Here is a 24,073-nt window from a genome sequence, read left to right on the forward strand (position 1 = left end):
TAGGACCTACAGATTTTGTGACCACCACTGTATCAGGGAACTCTTGCAGTGTGTTACAATCTAAGCAGAATGTAAATCATGGAGTTCATAAGAGTTGAGATCACTGTGAGCAAAGAGAAGAATGAGTGGAATGAGTACTGAATGTGGGATCAGAATATGCTAATGTCAGAATCTGCTGACGTCAGAGACCTGGGTTTAGAACTTACTAGATGTATAACGTTCAAAAAGTCACTAATCTTTTTTTTTTTTTAACAGTTTTAGATTCACAGCAAAATTAAGAGGAAGGTATAGAGAGTTCCCATATACTTCCTGTACTCACACGTGTACAGCCTCTCCCTTTATCAACATAGCTGGCCAGAGTGGTGCATTTGTTACAATTGATGAGCCTACCTTGACACATAACAACGCAATAATCACCCCAAATCCATAGTTTACCTTAGAGTTCACTCTTGTGTTGTACATGTCACTGATCTTTTCAAGCTTGTTTCCCCATCTGCAAAATAATTGCTTGTATTTGCAACATGCTCTATCGTTGACAAGAAATTTCTAACACATTTTCTTATTTGAATCTCACTAGAACCAGGTAAAAAGGGCGTACTTGTCCTAATTTGACAGATGAAAAACCAAAGAGGCTAAGTGGCTTGCCTAAAACCAAATGCTAAGTGGCAGTGAGAGGAATGGCAATTCTAGTGTAAAATCAAGCACTCTGCATCGTTAACAAGATTGTGAGGAGCAAGCAACATAAAGTATGTGAAAATGCTTTGCAGTCTATAAAATCCTATAAATATTAGTGATAATTACTATCAAGTTTTAACTATTTATTCATAAATTATTATTGAAGATCTAATTCTTGGTGAAGAGTTACCCCTTTGATACCTAGGATGTAGTAGGAATGGAGGAATAGGTCAGAAGGGGTTTTCTTGGTTCAAACATCCACCCAACATAACTCAGAGATCTACTCAGCACTCAGCACTCCTTTAAGCACTTTATATTCAAGAAGCAAGAAGGATTTTTCATTAACAGGAAACAGCCTGTACCAAAGGTAAATTCTACAATGTGCACAATGTCTCTGAAAGTCCCACAATGGCTCAGGTTTTTGGAGCTCACAGGATGTTATTGACCCTGTCCCTTTCACGCATTTGAGAAGGGGAAGTCCTTTTGACATTGAGGTATCTGTAATTTTTCTCATGGCCCTCTGATCCATCCTACATGTCTGGATCTATGTGAGCTGAGGAACCTTCTCTTGACTTTCCTGGCAGACAATCTCAGTGCCTTCTTCTTCTCCTTCATCATCCCTGGTGCCCACAGCAATTCTGGAGCATCTCTAGTCCCCTTAGTCTTCACAGAGAAGCTCTTCTTCTCTAGGGATAGCACCATGTTTTGTTAATTCATCTTGAAGATCAAATCCTTCAAAGAATGTGAAGAATAAATAACCAAGTCCATAATCAAATATGGAAAAGATCCATTCAAAGCATTTGGGTACAAAAATGAGTGTGTGTGTGTGTAAAAGAGAAAGAGAGAGGCAGGGAGGAAGGTTGGCAGGGAGAGAACCAACTAAAGGAGGGAAAATGAAAAAACGTAGTTTCTAAGCACAGCGGGAGAGAGACACAGGACTATGGCAGAGACAGAAAAGAAGCAAGTTCTTCAATTACTAGAGTGTGTTCAATAATTGCCTGACAATTCTATGTATGAATGATAGTTTGTTGGGCTACAAGAGGAAGACAAACAAGGAATAAACCAGAAAACTGACTGAGCGCATCAGAGGAACCAGAAATACAATAGGTATGGGAAACCCTAGAATATTTTAGGCATTGTCTAGACCAAGGTTTCTCAATTTTAACACTACTGATATTTTGAGCTAGATAACTCTTTATTGTGGAGGGCTATCCTGTGCATTGTAGAATGTTTAGAAGCATCCTTGGTCTCTACTCATTAGATTCTAGTAACACCCCTCTCCAAGTTGTGGGAATCAAAAATATCTCCAGACATTGTCAAATATCCCTTGAGTTTGGGGAAGGGGGAAGCAGTAGAGCAAAAATCACTCCTAGTTGAGAAACACTGGTCCAAATCTTAGACCTAAAGGCAAACTGAGTTAGGGAAAAAAACAGCAATGTAGCATCAATATAGAATATTGTAGAACATTAATAGTGAAAATCTTTTGTAGTAATGAGGATACAGATAATTTTTAAATTTTATTTGGTTTTCTTCTCCATGGTTTTGAAAATTTCTATCAAGAACATACATTGCTTGCATAATAAGAAAAAGAGGACTGATCATGTCAAAAGTAAAGATACTTGAGTTAACTTTGTGAGTAAAGGCGCATTCTGGGAAAACAAGGACTCATGGTGTTCTAACAAGACAAAATAGAGAAGAAAATTGGGTTAGACCAGGGGAAGTAGAACATTCATGCAAAAGGAGGAAGAGGATAAAACATCAGTAAAAGAATGAAGCTTCCGAGAATTGAAGACTTCTTTCATCTGCTTAGGCATGGGATTGAGCTCCAAGCACTGACGCATGGAATGGTGACATTTGATTGTGTCATATGCAAATGCATAAGAAAAGGGCGAACATTTATGAATAACTGCATATAGCTGATGGTGGCTCTAAATGTTTATATGTGTATTCTTTTCTTGTTTATGAAGTATTGCAGACTTTGTTAAGCTGTTGTCACACCATTTAGGTCCTCAGTAGAGATCCCATTAACTAGGGAAAACTCCACAGGATGGTAGGAGGAACAGAAAGATCAAGCATTCCATTAAGATGGTGGTTATTCCAGGATACAACTTCTTTCCTTCATGGCCATTAAGTTTTCCATTATAACAAGATTAAAGCTTGGGAATGCAAAATGTGGTTTCCTTAGCTGGAGAATATCTAGCCTTACAATATTTCATCTAAAGAATGACTTTTAATGGCTAGGCATCACTAGGTTTTTTCTTTCAACCATTTAATCATTCCACAGACATTTTTTAAACTCCCACTCTGAACTAAGGCACTGTACTAATATCTTATACAAACCATAACATCCTATATCTTTTTACTATTATATGGCTCCCATTAAGGTCTTCTTCTTGGGTTACACCTGTCCCTCAAAATATCCTAAGGTCTCAAATTACCTTACATCTGTCTTCTGTCTCAGTCAAAATACATATTGACTCACAAAGAAGAAGATGAGCCAGCCCTGAAAGATGAAAGAGTCCGATTCTGACACCAATTCCAATGTATGTGCTTTTTCTACACCACAAAGCAGTTAACTCAATTCTGACACTATCTACCTCAAGATAGCATCAGCTCCCACAGGTTAAGGGCTCAGTCCTACAAGACTGCCCCCTATTCCTGACTTCAACTGCAAGCCCAGATTGTTACCTTTGTTTCTGAACTATCAGCTATAGATTGGAGGTTCCCATGACACCATCCTTGGGTTCGATTAATTTGCCAAAGTTCCTCACAGAACTCAGAGAAACATTTTACTTACTAGATTGGTAGTTTATTATAAAAGGATATAACTTAGGAACAGCCAGATGGAAGAGATGCATAAGACAAGGTTTGGAGAAAGGACGTGGAGCTTCCACACTCTCTCTGAGTGTGTCACTCGTCACTTTCCCAGCACCTCCATGTGCTCACCAACCTGGGACCTCTCTGAAGCTTGTGCTTTTGGGGTTTTATGGAGGCTTTATTAAATAAACACAATTGATTAAATCATTGGTCATTGGTGATTAAGCTCAATCTCTAGCCCCTCTCCCTTTTCCAGAAGTCAAGGGGTGGGACTGAAAATTCCAACCCTCTAATCACATGGTGGTCCTGGTGGTCTAGCTAGCCCTGGTGGTCTAGTGGTTAAGTTTCGGTGTTCTCATTGTGGCAGCCTGGGTTTGTTTCCCAGTCAGGGAAATACCTGTCTGTCAGTTATCATACCGTGGCAACTGTGTGTTGTTGAAAGCTGTGCCACTGGTATTTCCAATACCAGCAGGGTAACCCCTGGTGGACAGGTTTCAATGGAGCAGCTGAAACTGGTGGCTAGATATCCATTAATGATTATTCTTAAAAGTTATGTAGATAAGCATTATATTATCAGACTCCCAATAGGTTCCTTATAGATGACATCTCTGACTCTTGGGTCACCATGGTAATGGGTGCTTAAGTTGTTTTTCAGAAACTGTGAGTTGACTCCTCGTCCAGTTCAGGCCAGTTGAGACCTCCAACCCATCAACTGGGCCTGCTTGAGTGTCCAATAGGTGATCCTTTGATGTCAGGGAGGCCAAAAACTCCACCCTCAGATCAAGCTAATGCTACTATTTTATGAACATGCATCCTATGAAGTGCCATGAAGCTTGTCTATACTTATGCAGAACATCAATTGCCTCAATTCTCCTTACCTCCAATCATCTATCCCCACACTTCAGACCACCCTGCCCCTTTATCCCATAAGTATTCCTAATCCCTGTTTTCAGGGAGGTGGATTTGAGACTTGGTCTCCCATCTCCTCACTTACCCGCCTCACAAATAAACACTTTCTCTACTGCGAAACTCCTCATCTTGGTGATTGGCATACTGTGTGGCAGGCAAAATGGACCTTGTTTGTTAACAAGCTTCCAGACTAAAGACAGACCAGAATCTGGCCACCCACTTCCCAAAAAACTGGCCATTAATAGAAGTTGGGCACTGTCTGATATAGTAGCAGAAGATGAGAGGATGGTGCAAAAAGACCAGGCAGAGTTCAGCTCTGCTGTAAACAGGGTCACTAGGAGTCAACTCCAGGGCACTAACAACAAAAAAATCACATGGTCTGTTCCCTTGACAACCAACCATTACCTTTAGGTTACCTAGGAATTTCCAAAAGTCACCTTATTAATGTAACAAAAGACACCTTGATCACTCCCTACATTTAGGAGGTTCCAAAGGTTTTAGGAGCTCTGTGCCAGGAATGGGAATGAAGCCCATATACATATTTCTTCTTATAAATCACAGTATCACAAAGGTGCATGTACAGGATGGTGAAAAGAAGGATACTGAGCCAGAAGAGAAGACACTGTGAACATCACACCATGTGTAGTATGCTGGAGAAATTTTAACTGAGACCAACAACACTGAGTCTCTCTCCCTCTCAAAAGGTTTTAAATGATGGAGAGTGAATTAATTTGACTGATCGCCACACAAGTAGGCTGGAAGAACTGGATAAAACCACTGATCTTTCCATTTAAGCCTTCTAATTCACTGAGCAAGAGGCTGGAGTTAAAATCTGGAGATGGGTTCCAAGTCATCAGATGTGGCACTGGACCAGGGATCTTCTGAACACATATGGGTTACAGGCAAGGGTTTTGGAACCAAATAGACTTGAGATTAAGTTTAGGCTCCAATCCTACCCAGTGGTATGGCTTTGGAGAAGTTTCCTAACATCCCTGTGCCCATGTCTTTATTCATGAAGAAGGAGTAATAATGGTACTTATCACTAGTAGTGTGCTGGTGAATGTTTAACAACCCAGTTCTCTGGAAGGGGAAAAACATACAGAATTGTTGTGTTTGCTGATTGCCCTTAAATAAATAGTCCTACCAGGGCTAATTTCAAGCTACCAGTGTGACATCACTGAACGGGGATGTGGGAATTGATGCAAACGGCAAAGAGATGCTTTCCTCAACTGGTGCAAGCTGGCTCCAACACTGCCTATCACGAGGGTTCTGGGAGGATTGAATGAATAACTGCTGGTAATGTGCTTAGCATAGTGTGTGGCAAATAGCAGGTACTCAATAATGTTTGCAGGTAGTCCCTGGTTCTCCTGACTTCTAGTGGAATGCCCTTTACACAGCATTAGACTGCTTTCCTGTGATGCTTATGAATCTTGTGAATCACATCTGCAGTGGGACTGGGGATGGATTGATTAATGCAAGTGTGGTGTTGCTTGTCCCTAGATGCTGCCAGCACCCACTTAATGCATTCCTGTTGTTTTTGAATCACAGTTAAAATCATTTATCAAAGTCAGGCTGTCTGAGAGTTTTCTCCCCACTTGAATGGCATCACGCCATTCTTTTTCTCCTACACTACAAAGTCAGCCTCTGGATCTACCCCTTCTTTTATGCTTCCAGTAGTTTTCGGCAAGGAGCATCTCTTCCCCCTTCAAATAGTCCTCTGGATTTCTGCAGCCGTTGCCTACTCTGGCTTGGAGGACAGCCTGAGAATGTTTGTGTGGTTCTGGCAAGCACATTTTACCGTCAAATCACACTTCCCTCCTAGCTAAGGGGCTTCTCATCTAATATATCTCAGATTCTGATACAGAATCTTTTCCAAATATCCACTCTAGTTGAGACAGCCTGTGATTCTCTGGTTCCTTGTGCTCTAAATCATATTAGATTTACACAAATTAAATGCATTTAAGTCTTAGTAAAGATTAAAAGTCAAGTGAAATTTGTCTATTTGCTTCTACTCTTTCATTTTTTTCCTATGTCATTTTAGAATACCCGTCCTTTTCAGATAAGGTGCTCAAAGCCTTCATAATAATTTTCCACTGTCGCTCCAGTTGGGTCTTCTCATTGTTTCCAAGCACCTATCTGTTAAGTGATAAAGAACGATTCTTAGTTAATCAAATAAAATGATTTTCTGCTGCTTTAGCTCCCAATATGTAATTCCTCCTAAATCATGCAATTTAGATTATGAGAAATATTAATGTGTACCTCCAAAATGTCCCAAGGAATAATACCAATAGGCAATCATAAACATTGTGACAGGGGGATACAGGATGGCAGAGAGGTGTGCTGAGGGCGAGCACGGGGGTTTTGGTGTGCAGGTAGTCCATTTTTAAAATAGTGCAATGTAGCCATGATAACAGTGTGACAAAATAAGTTTTGTCTAACTCCAGTGAGGGTAACAATACAACCTAGGCAATAATTTTCTAAAAGTCTCTCTCAAACTTTTAAATTTCAAATGATCAAATCTTTAGCTTCCTTAATGTGTAGGGCTTAATGAACTATGACTCATTAGAGAGAAAAGGACTGTGTTTTGTTGGAACAATTTCCCCGACTTTGAGTCTAGTAAGATTCTGCATCATGTTTTTCTCGACAAAACAGAGCTACTAGAACAAACTATCCTATGCCAAGAGGGTAGAAATTCCTACGAGTTTGGGAGAGCTAGCTAACAGAGGTGTTCCCCGGATCTGCTATCTTTTATGGAGTTCTAGATTCTTCCCAATGAGCAGAATTTTGAACTTCATAAGTTCTCAAAGATAGTTTCTTTGGGCATTTTATGTCACTGGATTCACGTATTTTGCAGGGACTACTTGGATTTTAGATATATTGTATCTTTGTACCTTACTTTGTCCCTTCATTGTCCCTCACTTGATTCAGAAGAATGAAGGCATTTACATTTGTACACTTAGTGTTGGTTCTGCTGAATCTGTTTTATTAGGGCTATTTCCAATTGTAGATTTCTCACATGGACATCACTTGCTGAACCAATTTATCAACCAAGGGTATTGATTGAGCTCCTCTGTTTACAAGGCAGCAGGCTGGGGTTGGTTCCAAAAACAATAATGCATTATATATCTGTCAAAGGCCTTTCTGGCAAAGGAAAGCTCTGAGCACACAATCTTATTTAATTCTCTCGGAGACAGATTAATGGAAAATAGATTCCATTCCATCTTTGCATCTATTCACACAAGCCCAAAGGTATTTCATGACTTGCTCAAGGTCATGCAGAGAATGAGATTGAAAAATTGACATCTTATGTCATAATCAAAGAGGTAAATTAACTGGTCACGAAGGACTTTTGAGCCAGCATAGTACCTGGGATTTCCTTTCTGCATATTCTTGAGAACTAGTTTCAGCAAAAACCAATTTGTGCAGGAGGTAATCTGATTACCGACATTATCAATCTTCAGAATTCAGAGTCAGCTTTGATTTTCCACTTGGCCGTTCTCAACAGCTGGGCAAGGTAAGCATAATCACAGGCAAATTTCAACTGCTCCCATTGTTCAATTTGTGCTTACCTCCACGAGTTCTTCAAATACAAGAAGCTGCTGTCTCAGAACCTCTCAAACACATCATCATTTTCCCTTCTCAGAGCTGAGATCTTCTGATTAGGATTTGACAACAATAAGACTTTGACCTTCAATCTATCAGGAGGAAAATGTGTTTGCGTTTATTTTTAAAATGCTGAAGTAGAGGTTGCATTGACAGCAACCACTGACCTTGAGGAATTATTGGGATCTTGTTATCTTGTTACTCTAAACAGGAGGTCATAAATCATAAAAAACCAACCCAAACCAAAATTGAATTCATAACTCATAAATTACAATGTAATTATTTAGTTTGAATAGCAATAAATGCCAATTGCCATGATTATGAGGGAGGCGTATGTGGTGAGATGGGAGAAGTCATATTCTCGGCCATCTCATCATGGGTCATACTTTCTGTTTCCTTGCATGACTGGTGGTCTTTGGATGCTGACACTGTAGATTTCCCCTTGTTGGGTGCTGGATATTTTTGTATCACTCTGAATATTCTTTACATTTGTTTTGGCATGCAGTTAGGTTACTTGGAAACAGTTTAAACCTTGGGATTCTTGCTTTTAAGATTTCTGAGGTGGGATCAGAGCAGCACCATTCCCCATTACTGAGATAAAACGATTCTGGCACTCTGCCCAAGGCCCCATGAATGATTGGGTTTTCCAGTCTGTCTGGTGAGAACAGAAACTATACCCAGACCTGTATGACCACTGGGTATTGCTTTCTCTAATCTTTCAAATAATTCTTTCTCCCACCTTGGGTAACTTCCTCACATGCTTGCCCTGGAGTGATGAATAATCCAGTAGGACTCTGCAGATCTCTGGGGTTCTTTCTGTGTAGTGTCTCCTCTTTGATACTCTGTCCTGAGAACTCTAGCTGCCCTGCTCTCCCCAGACTCTTAGTGTGACACCTCAGCTCAGGGAGTCTGTGAGATTCTGCCTAGATTCCCTGTCTCCTGCACCGTGGCCTGGAGACTCTCAAGGCAGTAAGCTGGGGCAATCAGAGGGCTCATCTCATTTGTTTCCCATCTCTCAGAGATCACCATCCTCTGTTGTCTGATGTATAGTGTCTTGAAATTGTTGTTTCAAATATTTTGTCTTCTTAAAATGTTTTTGGTTGTTTTGAGTGGCAGGATAATTCTGGTCCTTGTTATCACATCTTAGCCAGAAGTAGAAGTTTGTGTTGATTATATGAGTGGTAGAAACTGCAACTAATAAATTAAGTAAAGTTATTGTCTAAAGCCAAACCAAGAGAGACTGGCCAAGAAGAATATAATTTCTCAATAGCTAGCTCCTAGTGGCAGCCAGATAAGATCTGGGCATGGGCTGAGGCAAAGGACTAAGTGCCCAGATGCTTGACAGCTCACTAAAAATGAAGTGTGTATAACATTTCTCCTATGGTCATGTCTTTTTCTTTTCCTTAAAGTGTCAGTGCTCTTGAGTTACCAACCAACATTGATCAACCATCTATTTAAATATTAATATAGCGTAATTCTTTACAGAATACTAGGATCTGGCATAAGAGGTTATTTTCTCCATCATTACAAAGAGACTTCTCCCAATTTCGGGGAACCACTCTTTTTTATCTGATGCAGGAAAATGGCAGATCCCTGTGGTGCATTTTTGCAGTTAATACAGAAGACTGTGTGTCAAGGAGAAGCTTGTGAGGGATTATTGTAGGTTTCCTTTCCTCCTTCTAGGAGTTGATCATCACTTAACAGTCGGGAGCCAACCTCAAAGTATTTTCCTTTCAGTTTTATCAGTGTTTGCTTCATGTATGTTGATGCTTTGTTGCTTGGTGTATACACATTTAGGATTGCTAAGGAAATTGACCCCTTTATTATTATGTAATAACCCTCTGTCTCTAGTAATTTTCTTTGCTCTAAAGGCCACTTTATCTGTTATTAATATGGACTCTTCTGCTTTTAATGCTTGCATGTTATATCTTGTCCCATCCTTTTACTCCCAACCTGCTATGTCACGTTTGAATTGCGTTTCTTGTACACGGCATATGTTTGGGTCACGCTTGTTTATCCACTCTGACAATCCCTGACTGTTAACTGGTATGTTTAAACCACTTATAGTTAAAGTAATTGTTGATATGTTAGGGTTCAAGTCTGCCATTTTATTATTTGTTTTTTGTTTGTTCCCTCTTTTTCTCATTTCTCTGATCTTTTCTTGTCCTCCTTTGGGTTTCTTAAACATTTTTAAAAAAATCTACTTTGATTTATTTACCATGTTTTTGAATACATCTCTTTGTATAATTTTCTTAGTGATTACTCTAGATATTACAATACACGTATGTAATTTATCACTGTCTCCAGGTAACGACGTTTTACCACTTTGAGCCAAGTGTAGAATTCATTCATTCCTTTAGGGACCTTTACCCTCTCTATTTTTAAAATACATAAGAAATACACTGTCTTCTGTATTTCCTCTGTATAACTGAGTGCCACATTGGATGGTTATTATGTTTTTTTCAGCCGTCAAAGATAGTTTTAAAAACTCATGAGGAGAAGGATAACCTATTTTATGTACCCCTATTTTGACCCACTCTGTTATTTTTCATTTTCAACTTTCTGTCTCTTCTGCTATACTTCCTTCCTATAGCCTTTCTTCTTTGCCTGCTGACAACAAATTCTCAGCTATCTTTTGTCTGAGAGTATCTTATTCCCCCTTTACTGCTGAATGTTTTGTTGGCTATAGAATTCAAAGTTAGCTGTTCTTTTCTTTCAGTGTTTGAAAACTGTTGTTCCACTTTTTTTGGCACCATGTTTTCAGATGAGAAATCCACTGTCATTCAAATAAGTGTCCCCTATGTGTGTTCTTTCTTTCTAGTTCCTTTCAAAATTTTTTCTTTGTCTTAAATTTTTAGAAGTTTGATTATGATGTATCTTGGCATGAATTTCTTTGAGTGAATACCATTTGGGGTTTGCTCAATTTCTTCAAGTTGTAGGTTTAGGTTTTTCACAAATTTGGGAAATTTTCAGCTATTATTTCTGTAAATATTTTTCAGCTCCACACTTTTACCCTGTCATTCTGGCACTCTGATGATATAAATGTTAAATCTTTTGTTATTATCCCACAAAGCTCTGATGCTCCATTCACTTTTTTTCGCCTACCTTCTCTCTGTTGTTCCAGTTGGGTAAATTCTATTGATTTGCCCTGAAGTTCAATGAATCTTTTCTCTGTCATTTCCATCCTACTTTTGACTCCATCTAGTGATGTTAAGAAAAACTATTTCAGTATTTTTCAGATGTCTAATTTCTGTTTGGTTCCTTTTTATAACTTCTATTTTTTTCTTGAGATTTTCTCCTTTTTCACTGATTTCATAAGAATCTGTAATTTATTGTTGAAGTAGTTTCATAATGGGAACTTTAAAATCCTTGCAGTTGGTTTCAACATCTCAGTTATCTCAATGTTGGTGTCTGTTAATTGTCTTTTCTCATCCAAGTTGTGATTTTCCTGGTTCTTGATATTTATATCTTTTATTTTGGCAGAAAGCATCCTGTTTAGGTTTAGAAGACACATCCTGGCCTGCTTTGTGGGCTGTAATACCAATAACACTTTAATTTTTAGAGCCTTTGAAACACTTTAGTTTTCAAACTGAGTGTACTGGAGCTCTGCCTTTATTAGGGTTGAAGGTGAGGTGTCCAGGGTTTCACAGATTCACTCTTATTTGCTAATTTAAAACATAAAAGCAGGAATTGGGGCATGAGAAAGGAGAAGCAGGACCACTCAAGTGGTTAGTTATCTAGGTTACCCAGGGCTTTCTGGAAGAGGGACCTTCATGGGTGGAGTGGCCTAATTTCTTATCTGTTTGTTTTGCTAGTAGCTGTCAATGTGTTTATTCAAGAGGGATGTCTTTTGAAACGGATGTTTTGGCAGTCACAAGCTTAATGTCAGGCACTTCCATTCCAAGGCTATTCTGAAAATCTGAGCAGGATTCCATGCTATTGTTCAATTCTCAAACTTTGTGGTGTGTTGGTTCTGGTCAGTTTCATGTTTGACTTGGTCAGACCTTCCTAGGCAGGTTTTAGGAATCCCTTTCTCCACTTTTCTAGATCCTAGCCCTACTCTCTAGTTTGGAGGGTGATGGATGCCTGACACTCCTGGACAAGGCTGGGAGTCCACACTTCCCAGTCCATCTCCACTAATAAGCTAGAAGAATAGGGGGTGCAGCTCTGGGTCACCTGCTGCTGCTGGGTGGGTAGTGGGATATCAGACTATCAAATTCTCTGTACGGTCTCTACTGGCGTCACCAGCAGGGAAGGAAGATACTTTCCCTGGCCTACCTGGTGTCACCATGTGGTGATAGGAGATGGGACACCACACTCTCTGTTGGCTTTACAGCAAGGAACACAGGTAGTTCATGGTATTTGGCTAGCATAGGAATAGTATTTTCGAAAAGATTTCTAACTCATTGATTTGCCCTCTTCCTCATCCTTTGGCTAGTGAGAAAATATTTTTCTTGTTTTTTTTTTTTTTGGTTTATGCCTCTTGGAGGTTCTGAGTTGCAAGCCTCTTCAGCAGCCAGCCTGGGATAAATCGCAGATAAGAAAAAATCTGGGGAACTCACTATAATGCCATTTCTCAAGGCCCGAGTTCCCCACCCAGTCTGCCTTCCTCTCCACCATTCAGAGTCCTTCTATGATGGTCTGTTAGATTATTTCCAGGATTTTCAGTTGTACTTAGAGGAGAGGAACAGGGAAAAGTGAGTGGACACTTTCTTTTCCTGAACTGTAAGGTTCATTAAACCCTTTTGACATTCAAATTTAGGTTATAACCTTTGTTTATTTTCTATTCTTGGCTCAGACTAGTGAATTAACAGTTCGTTTAAAGGCATAGCCTGAGAAGACAATTTCTAATTTAATTCAACAGTTATGGCACCCACTGTGTATGCACCAGACATTACGTGACATACTGACATTTCAACATTTACAAGAAAAACAACCACACGTTGCAGCCTGGGAGACAGACATGGCAACAAATACCCCCAGGTCACTGAGTTGACTGGACTTCAGTTGAAGCTTGTATAAAATGTGACAGGAAAATAGATGTGAGAGCAGGTAATAATGCCTGGTCAGGAAATCAGGGAGCCAGAGAGAAGTCCAAAAAAGAAAAAATATGATGTGGGCCTTCATGGATATGTAGGAATTCATTTGACCATAAAGTCAGGGGATAACCTTTTGTGTAGAGAGCACAGCATGAGCCAAAATTTAGAATGTAATCGTACCTGGCAGTGTGGAAAGAGTTGAGTAGTGTAATTTTCCAAAAGTAAAGGGTTTATAGGCTTAGACTGGCTGAAGTTTAGAAAATATCAACCTGATTGCAAAGGGCCTCTGTTCTGTGTCAGGAGTTTGGACTTTTTTTGTAGAAAATGAGAGCCACTGGAAGGCTCTTTTGTGAAAACTTAGTAGGATCACATGAGCATTTTAGGAAGATTCTGATACCAACGTGGAAAACAAATGAAGATGATATTGGAGGAGTGGAGAGAAGTTATTTCTTCAAAGAAACCCTTTATTCAAATAGATGTCATACACACATAAGGCAGAAAGTATAAAATGAAAAGTCTCCTTTGCCCCTCTCCTGCTTAAGCCCCAATCCTCTCTCCAAAAGTAATCAGAATTGAGATAGTTGTGTATATTTCCAGAAAAAATTCCATGCATTTATCAGTGCATGTATGTATGCACATGTGCACACACACATTAGCACACTTTTTTTATTCTTATTTTTTTCCATTTTTGTTTTTTGGGCTTCAGGTGCAGAGGGTGGAATTCATCATTTCCCTCAGTTTATGGTATACTGTCATTATCACTGGGCTGTATAATGGACCTTTTAGACTTTCCTACCCTCTACCATTAATTCTCTGCTCCCATTTCCTCCCTATTGCCACATGCTCCAAGGTCTTTGATATGTGGGCTTGAATTTGTATGCACATTTATAAAATATTTAATGTTGTTTTTCACGTGACTTCAATTTACGTAAAGAACACTATCAGTTTCTTTTTCTTACAATAAGCTATATTTGCTGTATATACATCTAGTTTGTATCTTTACAGTTGCACAGAATTCCACAGGATGCATCCATGGCATTTTATTTAGTGATGGGCAGTCTGCTCATCTTGAACTCCCCACTATGATAACCAACACTGCAATAATTCTCCTCAGTTTAGTTTCTTCATGAACTTATATGAGAATGTCTCTGGGATATAAACCCAAGGTTGGAATGTCTGACTGTTCACATATACATACGCATACTCAATTTCACAAGGATGGACAGACTGCTTTCCCAATTGGCTGCTCCAGTTTAAACTCTCCCTTGCAGTCTAGAAGATTCCTTTCTAAATGCTCCTTGCCAACATTTGCTATTATATAATAAACCTAAAGAGTTGTTTTGTTTTGCAATTCTCTGATTGATAAAGAATTCAAATATTTTTTTCCCATACTTATTGGACCAATCCCTAAAAAAGTTAAAGGGAAGTGAACTCACATTTACTGAGTCCCTCATGTCCATGTGTTTTGCATATTTAATACTTACTATCAATTTGTGCTGAAGTCACGACTGCTATTCTCATTTTCGAGATGAGAAAGCCAAGGATCGATCATTATGTCACTAGTCTAAGTTCACACAGAGCTCCCTTTGTAATTTGGCCTGTCTGACCCCAAAGCTCATGATTAATACAGCCAACTACACTGGGTGCTAGAATGCTTAGTGGAGAGGTCAAATCAAATTTTTCCTTTGCTCTTAGCAGAGGTCAAGGAGTCAGGTGGGGAAACAAGCGCAACCTCATAGTTCTGCAATTTCCCCTAAGGAAAGCAGAAGGTGCCCGCTCAGTTACACGGGTGGGTAAGTTTGGTCAGGCTGACATCATTTGCAGGTTCTGAGTCATTGCAATTCATTCACAAACACTCATTGTACTTGTTGTATAAACGGTGTTGTGAAGAGACTATGAAGAATAGTCAAATAAATTAGAAATAAACTTTGCTTTCAAGGCACTTTCTATCCAGCGGAGGATTCGATACACAAATAACCACAATTCTGAGTGGACTGCAGTCAGGTAGAGGCACTGACACAATCCTTCTAGAGGCTTCCCTTGTCAGACACCTAACACCTTACCGCCCAGGGCATGCCAGACCAGGTGGGGTCAACCTCAACTGTCTGTGTTAAGTATGTTCTAAAGGAAAGAAACTTTCTGATGTTGTAAGAAATACATGCAATAGGTATTGGAGGAGGGGGGAACTTTTGTGACTATTTTAATGAAAATTCTAGAGCTCCAAATATGCTGAAAATGAATTTAGAAAACTAAGATTATCGTGCATTTAAGGTAACTTCATATTAGGGCAAAAAATGAAGTTGGACAAAAAAAAAGTGTTTGAGGCCCAGCATATGGCCCTAACCCAGCTTGGGTGAATGTTCTGTAACAACCTGAAATTGACAAGCCTCCCTGAAAAAGCCTAACTTGCTCCTCAGCTCACCAGTTTCCCCCTGCCTCTCTCCCCACCCCCGCCCAGGCTCCTTGTGTGCAGCTCAGTTGACCAGCTGTGGGAGAGAACCACCCGGGGAAGTCCAGAAGGGATAAATTATTGTAGGCTGGGCACACCAAAACAGCAAAATGTTCTGATGTTTGGTACCCCACTACCTTTCTCTCCCCTCTCTAATGACCCTCAGAGATGTGAAAGCAGTAATCAGAGAGAAAACAGAGACAGTTTAAAAAAATTCCTTGAAAACCATGTGCTCTTTATTAGCAGCTTGCATTTATAGAATGTTGCATATGTGCCCAACACCAGAGATTTTGTACATATTCATTGTTTAATTTAGTTGTCACACAACCTGTAAAAGTAAACACTATCTGCATTTTACAGATGAGAAAACCAAGACTTAGAGAAGTTAAGTTATTTGATTGAGTTCACTGAGAAACTTAGTGGTACATCCAGCCTTTGAATTCAGGCTGCCTAAATCTAAAACCCATGTTTTTAAACACATCATTTTAATAGGAAGTGTGGAAAAAGGGGAAACTTTGGACTTTATTTCAAAGCCGAGTTTATGAGGCATCTAAACCAGGACAAATATAAAATCATACGTGGAAAACATGTAGTAAAAATGGACCAGGAAAATAAAAACAAGGGATGTCACAAGGGAGAACATATTCATCCTCTCCCCGCTTTTTTCTTAAGCCTGTAATAAATTATCCTGAATTAGTACATATGGCTTGTCTATTCCAGGGAGACCAGAGGATTGGTTTAAAAAAACACTATTAGATTAATGGATACTGCAGTCCTAAATAGCTTTCCTAATTTCATTATTTACAAATACGTTGAAGCTACGCATTGCCAGCTCCATGACACAGGCTCTTTGCTAGGAACTGGAGTCTCTTGGGTCAGCCCGGTAATGGCTTTGCGTGCCTCCAAACCAATCCATCTCAGGCACTGACATGACATTTACAGGAAAGTTAAACAAACTTTTGGCCCAGTTGAAAAAACTCTCAAAGTAGACAATGTTGCTTAAATAACAGCTACAAGGGAAACCAGGAACAAGTTAAAAAGATGCACAAATACCATCCTGAGTGGGGCAGCTACAGGGTGGTGGAGCTGACGAAGATAAAGAATTCCCCCCGCCATTGGTTAAGATCTTTAGAAACAGAGGTCACCAGAATTTTTGTTTGGAGAACAGATGATGATTCTGACTCCAGAGAAAGTGGAAATTTAAGGCTACATTGCATGATTTTGTTGATCATGCAGTGAAAGTTGCAAATGGGAAAGAAAGAGCAAGACAGGTGAAGGGCAGAGGGATAATAGCTGTAGTCAGCAAAAGGGTGAAGTTAATTGGAACTGAAGCCTGTCTCCCAGACATGAGGTATTTGAACAAGTGAAGTGTTTGCATGCCTCAATCTGCAGATAGGATGAAAGTTAATAAAGAGAGTGATGCAGGCTTTTGGAAGTGAACCAGTTCCTAGTTTAATCAGCTCAGGATCTCTTTCGGACATGAGTGGAAGGAGAGAGGGAGCTGGCTTTCTCCTCTGTGTCTAAGCAGTTTCAAAATATCCTCAAGGTTCCTTTACTTCTTCCCTTATTTTATTCTCTTCTTCCTCTTCCTTCCAGCTCTCATTTTTTTAGTTTAAAAGATATTTTCCTGCACTGCTGACACATTCACAGCACTCTATCAGCCTCTTCACAATCTAAGTCATCTAAATGGAGGGGGCTCCTGAATACTCTGCATGTTAAAGAACAACCCATTTTAATGTGGAAAAAGGAAGAACGAGTCTACCTCTCCTTTCCTTCTTCCTTCCTTCCTTCCTCCTCTCTCTCTCTCTTCCTCTCTTCCTTCTTTCCTCTCTCCTTCCTTCTTCCCTCCCTCCCTCCCTTTCTTTCCCCTCCCTTCCTCTATACTCAGCATCAGGAGTACAAAGTCATAATTTCTACAAGAAAGAAGCTTATGTTTAGTAGGGAGAGAAAGAGGCAAACCAAAATTATGATCCATTGTGGAAAGTGCTGTAATTAAAGTGATGTACAAGTTATGTGGGAGCACAGCAGAAAGAGTGATTATTTCTACCTGATACTAAAGCAGCATTTAAAACATAAGAAGGAATTAGTTGCGTGGATAAATGAAGAGGACATAGGAATCAGATACAAAATTTGGGAAGACTGATGAAGCAACTTTGAAGTTAAATTTTCATGTTTGTTTTGGTTTTCTTTTTGCATCTCATACCCTAATACACATGAGGCAGTAGAGAGTGGTGGTGGAGAGTGTGGGCATTGGATTCAGTTTGCCTGGCTTCAAATCTCAGCTCCACTCCTTACAGGAGTGTGATTTGGAAAAGTTGTTTAATCTCTCTGTGCCTTGGTTTCCTGAACCATAAAATGAAAGATAAAAATGGTAACTACTTCATAGGATTATGATTGTCAAAGTTAGTAGTGAACATATATGAAGCAGCTAGAAGTGGTGCCTGGCACATAGTAAGCTATTGTTATTATAAGAGTTTAATCAATAAAATCATTGGTGAGGTATATGCAATGCTGTCTTGATTAAATCTGATTATTATTTTTACTCTCTGGCTGCTTGCTGGAATGAGATCTTAGGCATTGCCATTAATCAGTGCCTGATGTATCTGCCAGAGTCATCAAGTTGTTAAAATTAAGAAAGGATAGAATGCTAAACAATTTGTATGATCTCCTAAAAAATAATGAATATAAATTCCATGCAGTTATACTTGTTGCAGAAGTGATTTGGCCTCAAGATATTACATCAATGGTCCCTGGCATATACAACCAAGAGCGAGGAAGTCTCACGCTCTCACCAAACATAGAATTTGCAATCTACCAACATTGGTGTCTCGGTCTCAGGTTCATAGAAAGTGGGTCAAATAGAAAGTGATTCTCCTGTAATTTTGCTTTGGAGTGTTGGTGGTCTTTCCAATGACTGAGGAATATCCTATCCTAACTTTTTATTTCTTATTTGGCTAAACTCATCCAATCCATTAACACTTCATTTTTCTAGCTTTGTTTACTTAGGTTGTCTCTACTTACTTAGAAAGATTACTTTGGTACTCATACTTTTTAATATTATTGTTCATATGCAAGCAGAAAATAATAATATTCCCAAAGCACTTTTACATACATAATGTCTTTTGTTGTTTACCACAAACTTATGAGATGGCAGATTTTATTACTTCCATCTATCAGATGTTGAGAATTACACAGACTACATGATTTCACTTTTTGAGTCCTTTTTTTTGCAGGGAAATTTGAGCCAAATTTAACAGCCAACAAAATTATTTTTCATGACTAAGTAACTTCTTATTAGTGGAGATTCAGTGTAGTGAAGTGGTCAAGATGACAAAAGAGTTTGAACAGTGTCTAGTGTTTAGTGTCCAGTAATATTCAATGAATGTCAGTTGTTAATATGCAACATTTTAAAAATTAGAAGTAGCTTATAATAAAAGACAAATATAAAATGAGGTTATTAAAATAAAATATATTAAAAATATTGAGTATAATGTACCAGGTGTTGGGAATAAATGTTTTACAGGGCTTTTTGTATTGAATCTTCACAAAAGCCCATAAGGTAGGCTATTGCAACTTCTGTTTTGTAATAAAGAGCAGCTATATAAATTTTCAAAAGTCATATAGCTGGTAAGTGGCAGAGCTCTGATTTGAGAGCAGACAGTGTGATTACAAGAGCTCATTTTTAGCCACTGCATGATACTGATTTTCTAAAAAAATAGGTACATTGGCCAGAGTATTAACATTTGATTGGACACTGAATGTGGCTTAAAGCCCCTGGCTAAAAAAATCAAAAAGGGAAATAACCTGTGTCACAGAATTCTTTTTTTTTTCTGTTGATGGCATTTGATTATTTCCTTTTCCGTCTTTCATTAGACCCCATATAGAACTGTATTCCTCTTAAGATAAAATTATCCTTTTGTTTTTTACTAAGAGTAACTATCTTCAGTTTGAACTAATCAATGTGTAGATTTGTATATATACATCCTCTGTGAAGACTTCTTGGTTTTGACATTGCTCATGGAAGAACCATCCAAAGACTTTCTGTCTTTTAGCTGCAGATGCTTCTCTGACTTCAGGTTGAAAACCACATCTGACAACTGTTTCAGACATCGTCTTAATTAATTCAGCATGCCTTAAATACAAACTCAACTAAGTTGATTAGCCCTATTTCATGACAGAAATGCTGTCCTCTCATACCCTTTACAGATGGGTGAAAAGGGTTAAGTCCCAGGAAGTGCATTACAGCGTACATAAGCCTGTCTAAAGTTCAGCCTTTAGTTTAATCCTTCTTTAGCCTTAAAGATGCTTGTGAGCATTCAATTAATGCCACTCTTCAATTTGACACAAGAGGAAAATACTATGTGAATAAGTAATAAGCTTTTCTTTGGTGGAAATATAACCTATTTAATATTTCCAACAGGTTTCAGGTGGAAATGTTCCTTTTGCAAGTAGGGAATGAAACGAAGTTATTTTCCACAGAGATAAAAATTAAACAAAAGATGGCAGTCAATTTAAGGAAAAAGCTTCTAGAATTGACAACTGTACTTTAATTCTCATAGACAGTGAGAAAACCCTTAATAGTATGTGTGAGAGGTGCGATCTATACAAAAGAAAAAATATGGAATTTTGAAAATGTGACCTTTTTATTTACTAGAGAAACATTTTTGGCCTTGAAAAAGAACATTTATATTTTTTTATTCCTAGTAATTTACTAGTGGAAAATAAAAATTCAATATAAAAAATTAAAATTGTGTTACAAGTAATGCTTTAGACTTCTAGTTTGAAGATAACTTGCTCCTTTTTTGACATACATTTTTATCATTGGCTATTGAGAGTATTATAAGAAATACAATACAGAGTGATGTCAGCAAAATGGTGGAGTGAGCTGTTCACTTTATCTCTCCCCCTTTGAACTACAACTAAATGGACATTCATTGACCAATGGAGGATACTCACACCGCACCACAGGATGCTTGAGAGACCCATGCAGCTATACATCTGACAGTGGACTGGGCCTCTGGGAAGTAGTGGAGATGTGTGAGCACTCCCTGACCCTTCCCTGGCAGCCCAGTGCATGTGCATGAACACTTTCCCAGCTGGTGGGAAAGCCCACTGTGCTGCTGCAGTTCTGAGGGGTGGCCCAGGCTTGAATCCTGTGAAGAAGAGACACCCACCAAGCACAGTGGCTGGTGTCACTACAAGAAGAGGCAGTGGCAGATCTACTCGTGTGTGAGTGCTTTCTCGGCTGGCAGGAGTGCCCATAGTACTGCTGTGGCCTCACAAGTGGGAATGCACCTCAGTGCAACTGTAAGAAGAGGCAGCAGCAGCCCTGAGACCCCATTTGGGGCTGGCCAGTGGGGGCATCCACTGTGCCCCCACAACTTTAAGCAGATGAGAGTGGATCAGAAATGCAACCCCTGCTTCCTCTCAGTAGTAGCAGGTGGAATCTGACACTTGATACTACCACAAATGGGGCTGCAAAGGATTAGTTCATCAAACACAATCAGAAACTACAGCAGCAATTCAGAGTGGAAGGAAAATGACAAGTCTCTAGAATCCAACCCTGAAGTCACAGACATTTACAATCCAGATGACAGAGAAATCAAAATAGCTGTCATAAAGACACTCAACAAGTTACAAGAAAACTCAGGAAGAAAGTTAAATGAGCTCAGGAATAAAATTAATGAGAAGAAGGAGTACTTCACCAAAGAGATGGAAACCATGAAAAAAAAAAACGAAGCAGAAATTCTGGATATGAAGAACACAATTAATGAGATAAAAAATAATTTAGAATCTTTAAAAAATAGAGCTGTTGTTATGGAGGAAAGAATTAATCATTTAGAGGATAGAAATATAGAAATGCTTCAGGTGGAGGAGGAGAGAGAACTAAGATTTTAAGAAAATGAAGGAATTCTTCAAGAAATATCTGACTCAATTAAGAAAAGCAACATAAGGATTATGGATATTCCAGAGGGAAAAGTGAGGGAGAAAGAAGTAGAGAGCTTGTTCAAAGTAATAATAGCTGAGAACTTCCCAAACCTGGGAAAGAAACCAGACTTACAAATATATGAAGTCAATAGAACTCCTAGTTACATCAATGTTAAAAGACCTTCTCTAAGGCATATAATAGTAAAACTGGCAAAAGTAAATGACAAAGTAAAAATATCATGGACGACAAGGCAGAAGAAAATAACCTACAAAGGAACTCTTATTGGGCTTTCAGCAGATTTCTTGGCGGAAAACTTACAGGCTTGGAGAGAATGGAATGATATTTTCAAAATACTGAAAGACAGAAAACTTCAACCAAGACTACTCTATCCAGCAAAACTATCCTTCAGATATGATGGAGAAATAAAAGCTTTCCCAGATAAACAAAAGTTGAGAGATTCCATTGCCACTGGACCTCCCTGCAAGAAATGATTGAGGATGCCCTCATATCTGAAACAAAAAGACAAAGGTCGACAAAGCTTTGAGCAAGGAGATAAATAGACAGAAAAAATCAGAAAACTGCAGCTCTCTTTCAGAACAGGGTAGCAAAAACTTAATTATAACTTAAAAGATAAAGGGAAGGAAAGAATCAAAAGTAATTATAAACACTTCAACTTAGTCACAGATTCATAACACAAAACAGAATACTTTGTGACAACAATAACTCAGAAGGCAAAGAGGAAAGGGATGGAACCTACTTTGGCTAATGGAGATAAGACATTATCAGAAATGGACTGTCTCATCTATGAGATCTTTTATAAAAATCTCATGGTAACCACTAACCAAGTAATCAGAACAGAGCCACAATTCATAAAAAAAGAGAAAACTGAGAAAACCAACACAGAAAATCACCAAAAAGAAATGGCAGTCAGAAATACAAAGGAAGAGAAACAATGGACATATAAACAACTGGAAAACAAGAGATAAAATGTCAGTATTAAGCCCTCATAGATCAATAATCACTCTAAATGTAAATAGATTGAATTCTCCAATCAAAAGACACAGAGTAGCTGGATGGATTAGAAAACAAGACCCAGCAATATGCTGCCTCCAGAAAACACAACTTGGCTCTAAAGAAAAACGTAGGCTCAATTGAAGGGATGAAGATGATACTCCAAGCAAATGGCAAGCAGTACATAGTTCTATATTTCAGTTGTGGGTCTTTCTAGTTGTGGCATAAGGGACGTTGCCTCAGCATAGCTTGATGAGAGGTGCTAGGTCTGTGCCCAGGATCTGAACCAGCGAAACCCTGGGCTGCCAAAGTGGACCTCAAAAACTTAACCACTCAGCCATGGGCAGCCCTGCCTTAGGCTTTCTTTACTATTCTTTTTATAGATCTTTGATTTTGTTTTTTTTTCTTGTCTTTGGTGAGGAAGATTGTCCCTGAGGTAACATCTGTGCAATCTTCCTCTATTTTGTATGTGGGATGCCACCACAGCATGGCTTGATGAGCAGTGTATGGGTCTGCACCTGGGATATGAACCAGTGAACCCTGGGCCCTGAAGCGGCGCATACAAACTTAACCACTATGCCATGGGGCTGGCCCTGAAAGCTTGGTTTTTAATCTTTGTTTTTCCTTTTACAATTATGAAATAAGTTAAAATCATTAATTTTACTGTGCAAACAATTTTTTCTTTTCCTGAGGAAGATTAGCCCTGAGCTAACATCTGTGCCAGTCTTCCTTCAATTTATATGTGGGTGGCTGCTACAACATGGCTGATGAGTGGTGTAGGACTGTGCCTGGGATCTGAACCCACTAACCTGGGTGCATAAGTGGAGTGTGTGGAAGCTGACCACTACACCATGGGGCTGGCCCCACCATTCGTACAGTTTTGGCTACGTCTCCATGGGTTTTGGTATGTCAATGTTCTATGCCATTTCCTACATTTTCTGTGAAAGCTGATTTAATTTCCACTTTCATCTAAGAGTTATTTCACAATAGCAAATTTCAATTTTTAGGTGGATTTAAGTTTTAGAAAATTTTTAATATTAGTTCAGATTAATTAGTTTAGATTAGATTATAATATTCAGAGAATGTGACCTAAATAATTTCTGTCTTTAGAAATGTGTTGACAAAATCTCAGATACCTTTCTAAGTGAGATACATGACAAACTTGATTACTGATGAGCGAATTTTTAAGGAAAACTTCTTTTTTTTTTAGGAAGATTAGTCCTGAGCTAACATCTGCTGCCAATCCTCCTCTTTTTGCTGAGGAAGCCTGGCCCTGAGCTAACATCCGTGCCCATCTTCTTCTACTTTATACATGGGACGCCTGCCACAGCATGGCTTCCCAGGTGGTGTGTGGGTCTGTGCCCAGGATCCGAACCGGTGAACCCCAGGCCATTGAATCAGAACGTGTGAACTTAACTGCTGCGCCATGGTAGCCGGCCCCTAAGGCAAACGTCTTATTAAAGTGTAACATCCATATGTTACAGCACAGAGATCATGAGTATACAGCCCAATTAATTTTCACAAAGTAAACACATACCTTGAGAAATAAGTAGCCCCTCCCAGCACCTGAGGAGCCCTCCTTGCATCTCCTCCTAGTTACAACTCGTTACTAGAAAGGTAACCACTCTCCCGTTTTCTGTT

The sequence above is a fragment of the Equus quagga genome, chromosome 3, assembly GCF_021613505.1.
Source record: "Equus quagga isolate Etosha38 chromosome 3, UCLA_HA_Equagga_1.0, whole genome shotgun sequence".
NCBI classification, from domain to species: Eukaryota; Metazoa; Chordata; class Mammalia; order Perissodactyla; family Equidae; genus Equus; species Equus quagga.